Source organism: Miniopterus natalensis, chromosome 8 (assembly GCF_054644295.1).
Source record: "Miniopterus natalensis isolate mMinNat1 chromosome 8, mMinNat1.hap1, whole genome shotgun sequence".
NCBI classification, from domain to species: Eukaryota; Metazoa; Chordata; class Mammalia; order Chiroptera; family Miniopteridae; genus Miniopterus; species Miniopterus natalensis.
Window position 1 is genome coordinate 22,109,566 of NC_142088.1, and position 8,502 is coordinate 22,118,067.

Below are 8,502 nucleotides of genomic sequence, written 5' to 3' on the forward strand. Positions count from 1 at the left end.
TTTTTTTTAATCTCACCTGAGGATATTTTTTCCATTGCTTTTCAGAGAAAGTGGAAGGAAGAGAGAGACAGAGAGAAACATCAATGTGAGAGAGACACATCCTTTGGTTGCCTCGCGCACACACACCCCAACCAGGGCTAGGGGTCGAGCCTGCAACCAAGGCATGTGCCCTTGTCTGGAATCGAACCCGAAACCTTTCAGTCCACGGGCCACCATTCTATCCACTGAGCAAAATTGGCTAGGGCTCAGCAACATATTTTTCATTTCTAAGAGCTCCCTTTATTCTCTGGTTATTCCTTTTATTACATCATCCCATTGTTGTTTGTTCATGTTTCATGGACATAATTTATTTATCTTCCTGTATTGTCTCTTTTCCCAAAATCCTTTTGTTTTGGTGTCTGCCTTTCATGATAGAGACATTCGTCAAATGTTAAATGATTTTCACACAATAGCTAATTGTTAGCTCTATGTACTCAAATGGGGCTTGTCCCTTGGTGGGCTTTACTTTGGGGTGATCAAGCAGGAGTCCACCTGCTTCATTGTAGGTTCCCCAAATGTCCTTTCTCTCGTGGTGGTAAGTTTTTCTGGAAGAGAATCCACCAATCTTTTGTCTGGTATTTTTTGAGCCAAGTATAGGAATTACAGCTTCAAATTCAGAATTGCATTTAATAGGAGTATTTTTTTCGGGAAGAAATTCCTTGAAGTAAAATTGTGGTATCCAAGGGTATGCATTTTAAAATTTGATAGATTCCAATGCAATTTTGGAAGCATCCAAAGAAAAAGTTCAATGTAGTTTAAAAAACAACAAGCAAACACATTTTATAAGCTGTAGATGTCAGTAGAATTTAATAAAGTACTTTCCTCATGAAATTAATGTTTCAAGAGGTAAAATAGACTGAAATAAATTCTTTTTTTCGATGGTCCTACTTAGCTTCAGAATTAGTGCTAACATAGGCTATTTGAAAATTTCTCATCTTTCTAGAAAACAAAATTAGATTCCCCCAAAGAGCCATTTGATTAGTATTGCAATAGAGGCAAAAATGGAAATCTGTAAAGAGGTGCTTGGTCTTATCTATCTATAAGGACTTAAGGAAGTAGCAACTAAATAAAAATAGCTGCTTAAACCAGATGATCTTTGGTAACTGATATTTGAGTTTATGACAACTGTTTGTGAGAGATCTATCTCAGAGTGGTGATTGTTCTGTGGGTTATGAGAATAAATAGGGCAAGAAACTATTTAACCACACTCCAGAGAGAGGCAGTCCACAGAGCATGAGGATGTTATTTCTGGAGTACCTAAATTATATCCAGGTCATAACTGACCTGTAGGATCTAGCTCTATCTAATCAAAGTAGGCTTTTCCTTCTTTAAAAAAATTGCTGATCATCTTACCCTATAAGGTTGCTCCATATTTTGTCCTAAGTTCCTCACTACTTAGCAGAGAGTGAAAACTCTTCATAAACTCTACTCCAGAGAGTTTATGTCTCATCCAGAAACAGACATTTCCCTTCCAAAATGATTGTAAGGAAGTCTTTAAGTTTTCTGTCTCTATGGTAACAGCCTGATGGCGAAAGTTAAGGACTAGGACATGAAATATGCCTTGCCCTTTCAAATTGTGTAACAACCACTCGACATGAACTCACAGACACCAGCTTGCTGTGGAAGAGCAATCACTTTACCATTGCTGATTGGAGCTGGGATTTCATAACAGAGGGAAACAGAAGAGAAAAAAACACATCCAATCTACATTGTACCTAATCATTCCTTCTTACTAATCCTTTTACTCTGTCGATGTAATTGAATTTTGCTTAAAGAAATGCAGTTAAATTCTGTATATTGGCAAATATACAGTCCAAGCACTGGTTCACAGGAAACAAAATTTGTGCATCTACTACGTACCATGTACCAGTTCTATAAACATACCATTCTCAAAAAATACAGAGGTGGTCAAAAGTAGGCTTACAGCCCGGCCGGTGTGGCTCAGTGGTTAAATATCGACCCATGAACCAAGAGGTCACCTGATCGATTCTTGGTCAGGGCACATGCCCAGGTTGTGGGCTCCATCCCCAGTAAGGGGCATGCAGGAGGCAGTTGAACGATGTTTCTCTCTCATCCATGGTTCCATCCCTCTCCTTTCCTCTGTCTCTAAAATCAATTTTAAAAAATTTAAAAAGTAGGTTCACAGTTGTGAGTACACAGAACAGTTTCTTCTTGTATTATTATTATTGTATTATTATTTTTTTAACCTACTTTTGCCCACCCCTGTTTTTGTGAATAAATGATTTTTAAGAGCACTAATATTATGATTCCTGGTATCTTTTCTCAATATCACTTAGCTGTGCCAAAATACAGAGTGAATTCAAAGGGCAGAGTGTACCGGGTCACTACCTCCTGTTACAGTGGGAAGTGGCTTAGCCCCACTACTATGTGTCTCCAGTTGGTTGGGAAAATTAACTTAGCCATGACACCCTGTGAGATGACTTAGGCAGCTAACGTATGAATAAACTTAAGCACTTGTCTCTTCTATTATTGAAAGCACCAGCCCAGAATTGGTATCCAGAAAACTAAGACTCCTTGTTTGACTCAGCTCCGGACTGCTCATTACACTTTGGAGCACAAAGACCTCTTCTTAGGGATCACAGTGGGGAGAAGAGGACTTTCGAGGACTAGCAGCTCTTTGACCTCTGAATGATGACAATCACCTATCATTTTACTCTTTTGTAATATTTTTTACAGGAACGTCCTTTTAAAATCTTCTCTACTTAACTGCATTTTAACTACACACAGTTCTGAGAGTTGCAGAATAGATTACTTCTCAATATGTGCAAAGTCTATTAATAGTAAGGATGAGAGAGAGGAAACCAAAGGGAAGTTAAATTCATGCTCAATATATGTTAATAAAATATTGATTCCACTCCTCCCTGCCCACAACCCAAAAGACTCCACACTAACCAAAGTCTTAGCTTCCCTCCTTTCCCTTGCTTCTGGCATGATTTCTCCTCAGTGCTCTGTAAGACTGGCATTTTCAGTTAATTTTTCTCTTAGGGACTTCCCCCAGTTTCTCATCACTTCCCTCGGTGTGATTCTTCTGAACCCTAAAGCTACTGTAACCCAAGAGAAGGGACTTGTTAGTGTTAAATAACCTTAAACTAAATTACCCCTTTTTCTTATTCTGACAGATTCTAAGACACAGAATGATAATAACAATTTTATTGATAGTTAACATTTATTGAATACTCACTATGTGTCAGGCACTGGGCCAAGCCCTGTACCCACTGTAACAGATTTATCCTTTACAACATCTCTATACATGGGTACTACTGCCCCCATTTTTATGGATAAAGAAAAGAAGGGTTTGAATTTTAAGTAGATCGTCCAGGAGTGTATAGCTAGTTGGTGCCACAGGCAGGATGAAATTCCAGGGAGTCTGAATCTAGAGTCCATACCCTCAGCCACTGCACTGGAGTGATTTTCTTCTTAACTTTTACTTCAGAGACACAGTCTAGCACAGCAGTCAAGTGGCTTTGGAGTCAGAGTACCTGGATTCAAATTCCAGTTCCACACTTACAGTTGCATGACCTAGAGCAAGTTATTTACTCTCTTCTCATACAGTTCTGTTGAAGTTTAAACTTACTAATTCACGGGACAAGCTCTCAGCCCTGTGACTGGCACTTAGAAAGCACTCAGTGAATGTTGGCTATTGTTTCTGTCCAAGCGGGGCCAAGCCCTGCTAATTGATTCCATCTCATCCTTCAGTTCATCGCCACTTCATTTTCACAGCTGCAGACTTAAATGCACCCTGCCACTAACTTTTCCATATTAGTGTATATATAGCAGAAAGATTAATCTTCCTCAATTTTGTACATCATTTCCATGCTCAAGAACCTCCAGTGGCTCCCTATTGCAAATTTTATCAAATCCAAATTTCTCACCTTGGCCTTCAGATGTATTTCTCCAAATTCCCTCACTTAGCTTCCTCACTCTTTTTCTACTCAGGCCCTTTTCACATAGCTTGCCACGTGATTTCTTAGTTTGCATCTTTTGTGTTCTCTGGAATATGATTCGGTGAGTCTTTATCGTTTGAACCCTTTGCAAAATTGTCCCTGGTTCTCTAGGTAAGCATGTTAATACACTCAATTAAATTTTCAGGGACTATTCGTCTAAGAAGGCGTCTCTGATTAACTCCACCCAAGCTGGATCATGCCAACGAACTCCTAAACATGCCTGGAAATACTCTGCATCGTGTTAATTCCTACTTGTTGGTGTGGTACTTAGTGTTTTTATGCATTCTCAAGCCGCCTCTCAGCAATGTCTTAGTCCTCGAGGAGATCATGGTTTTTCTTCCTTTTCAACCTTTCCTTCCTGCTTAAGGCAAGTGCTTTACAAATGCTGTTGAGTGATCGATGGCATGAAACAGCCCACGCAAAAGACAAAGATCTGTTAGAGGCAAACAAAGTAACGCGACACTGGGGCTTATGTTCCTTTAAGTGAAAGCAGCAAAAAACCGTGCGTTCTGCAGCTTTGCACATCAAGGTAATTTTCGGAATAAGGCAGGCTGCTTGCCTCTGACAAACAGGGCATCCTTTTAGCAGCAGCCAGAAAACTGATCTCTTGATTCTCCATTCCTGGGCGTGTAAGCAGAAGGCAGCAAGGGGTAGGCTGCCATGACATGTCTAGAGGACTTGGCTGTGATAACCCAAAGCCAGTAACCCCACAGAGGGGAGGGGAGTCAGGTTTCAACTAACTCCTTGTCACCAGTAGATTTAGAAACCTGGCAGTTTTTTCTCCCTCTACATAGAGAAAATGTTCCCTCTTCCAGGCACCTCCCTGGATCCTGACGAGACCCGACGCCCTCTCCCCCAGTGCCACAAGAAGACAGACAAAGAAGACAAAGAAGACAGGATCCATGGATACCACCTACCTCCAAATGAGTGATAGTGAGAAGAGGAGCTCTAGAGATTCTCAGAGTAACACTTGAAATGAGACCCAAAGGAACTGAGTCATAGATCACCTTAACCACTGTGCCAATTATATCTTTGGCACAAAGAACGACAAAAGGATAATAATTGAAGCCACTGAAATGAAAACTAAGTCATTCCAGTTACACCAAATTCAGCACAGAAGGCCTGTCAACATTCACACAAAAATATAAGGCTGATCAAATTCCATGGGGCTTAGGTGTGGCTTTTAATTTAAAGGTGGAAAAAAATTTCAGTTCTTCATAAGTTAGAAGTAGAAACAGGTAGAATCATAAGATTTTAGGGCTCATATAGTCCAAGTTCCATGTTTTAGAAAGAGGAACTGAGGCCCAGAGAAGAAAATTAACTTTCCTAGGGCCTCAGGAGTGGTGACAGAGCCAAGATGACAGCTCAGGTCTCCTCATGCTACACTGCAAGGTACATTCACTGAGCAGTAAAGATGCCTGAGCCGGGGCTAGGCTCTCACATTCAACTAAAGCCCAGAGAACATGAATAAATATAATATCTTTCCAGAGAAAGAAAGTTCTACCATGCTGGGCCACACACAGCATGGTTTTGCTAAAAATTTCCAAGTTCTCTGATTTGCATGTTGAGCTCACAGTTCAAGGGGTGGGGAGTGGGGGCACATGTGCAAAGAAAGAAAGAAGGAAAAGAAAAAACCCCCAGTATAATCTAAAGCAGAAGCAGTCCTCTTAGTTGCTTAGGAGTATTTAGATGCAAACTAGGAGCCAGGAGCAACTGGTTCTATCTCTGACACTAGCTTTGACAAGTCATTCAATCTCTCTGGGCCTCGGTTTCCCATCTGCAAAAATAAGGCATTCTACTGTAAATTATTTCTAAGGTCTCTTTCACCTCAAATATTAGAATAGTATTCAAGCCTCATTACACTAACAGAATTTTATCACATCCAAGATTAGTGACAGAAAAATATATATAAAATGAGGAAATGTGGTTCACAAGTAGGTGGCTGATTATGAATTCAATTAAACAGATATTTATTATGTGCCTAGGCCTAGGACTCTCAAGACAAAGAAGACATGGCCGTTGCTCCTGAGAAGCTAGCTTTCAGCCTAGAGGAAAGACCTATAGGACTCACTATCCACTGATAGTCTCTTATCTAAGCACTATCCAGCCTGACCAAAGATCAAACAGGAAGTGTTTGCCAGAGGCACCTTGGTAGGCTAGTTCCTGGTTTATCTTGTGTTCTTACATCTCCGCCAACTCCCAAGTAAGGACTAACTGGTCACTGCAAGAACCCACCTGAACAGCATTCCTAATTCATGTTTTCTGGCCAGAAGCATGGTGGGTCAGACACTGTCATATCAAAGCTGTTCACCGAGAGTATTGTAAATAATGGATATAAACAGTCATTAACTCAAATTTTATTCTGGACCAAAGCAAAACGCTTAAGAATCTGAAATGTGTACCCAGTAATCTACTCTGAAAATGGACAAATAGGTGTAAGTATCTCGTTTGAGAAATTGAGGGCAGAAAGTGATCTATAAAATATGTACCCTCTGCAGAGGATTCTCAAAACTTGGCAGAGGTGTAAGCAAGGTGCTTAATGCAAGATACCCTCTCTGTTATGAGACTAAATTTACAAGTTCTGCTATTGTTGTCTACTACCTATTTGTACGACTCCAAGTAACAACTAGGGGAGTAGCTACATTTCAGTTCACCAAACAATTTTAATGACCATGTAGGCACATTATGCAAAGTATACACAGATAATCTCAAATTACTTTATTATGTCTTAACTTAGGTGTTGTCTTTTTATTCAAACAGTATATATTTTGTGCATAAATTACCCAAGCTACAGAAATGAGGAAATGGGGAAGAGGGGCAGGCCTAGAAGAAAATAACTGGAATGGTAGGCCCAGCCTCTGAGGAAATAACAGACTTTGGAAGAAAAATGGCTACAGTCAATTCTCTCATGAATGAGAGGATGCCATGAAGAGGCCCCCTCTGCCTCCTAAGCCAAAAACCGCAAAGATCAGGACTCTAAAACATATTCACCCTCCTCTCTTTTTGGGGACCCACCCCATTAAAACTTTTTTCTCTCTACAAGTTTGAAAACAGAGTTCAGAGCTTCTCTGATCATAAGCCCTAAACCAATATGAGTCATTCAGTCATAAAGCCACTGACTTTAGCAATGTCTTTTGATTGAGCAAAAACATCTCCAAACAGCCTCCAAAAAAGAAAAAAAGTGCACTGTGCACTTCACTGCACATTGAGTGAGCAGGTCATTACTACACCGGGGAAACAGAAACAGTACAGAACATTGAGTAAGCTTTCATATCCCACTGAAACCCGCCCTAGCAGCAGGAAAGCAGAAATGGCTACAGGAAAACCTAATGACTAGAGAACTGTTCTCTAATAAATGGTTTAGGCATTGGGTAGGTTTTCCCTTCTTCTTTCTTTTTTTTTTGGGGGGGGGGGTGTTTGTGTCATCAGAGGGTTCTTTTAAAATCTTGCACAAATTTACTGTGCAAAAAATTAAAATATACAGTTAAGCAATAAATAACAAAATATGTAAATAGAAAGAAAACAAAGGAAAATCATCCATATCATCCCCCAAATATAATTGCCATTAACTTTTCTAGCCATTTTTCTATGCATTTGTATGTGCATTTCACACATAGAAAGAGCAAGAATCATACTACACATATTATTTTGTAGCCTGTTCAACATACATCATGAAATTCTTTCATGCATATATATTTCTAGGGCTATTTTTAAGGGCATTAGTAAAAATTTGTACATGGGCAAGAAAGTATGGATATACCATTGTGTGAATATATCGTGATTTATTTAATTCCAAATTCTTGGATGAGGTTGTGTTATAGGCTGAGTCATGCCCCCCTAATATTTATATGTTGAAGTCCTAATGCCCTGGAACTCAGAATGTGACTGTATTTAGAGATTGGGTTTTAAAGGGTAATTAAGTTAAAATTAGGTCATTTGGATGGGCCCTAATCCACTCAGACTTGTGTCCTTATAAGAAAAGGAAATTTGGACACAGATATACACAGAGGGAAGACTATATGAAAATACAGGGAGAGGATGGCCATCTACAGCCAAGGAGAGAATCCTCAGAAGAAACAGTCCTATTGATGCTTTAATCTTGGATTTCTAGACTCTTATTTGTGAGAAATAAATTTCTGTTGTTAAAGCCACCCAGTCTGTGGTGCTTTGTTATGGATGCCCTAGCAAACTAATTAGGTTGTTTCCAATTTTTTCTAATCAGGAACATCCTTGTATTTAACTCTCTGGGCACATGTTCAATTATTTTCTTGGAATACATTTCTAAACAAAGACTGTTGGGTCAAAGGGTGAGGATCTTTTTACACTTCTGACATGTATTGTCAAACTGCCCTGGACAAGGGTATGTTTTCCAGATGCTCCCAAGGCCACTAGTCTTCCAGGTGCCAGCTATTTTCATAGTTTTTTCCTTTTTTTTCTAATTATGTGTTTTTCAAATTTTCCATTAGGAATACATATTGCTTTTGTAATAGTAAAATAT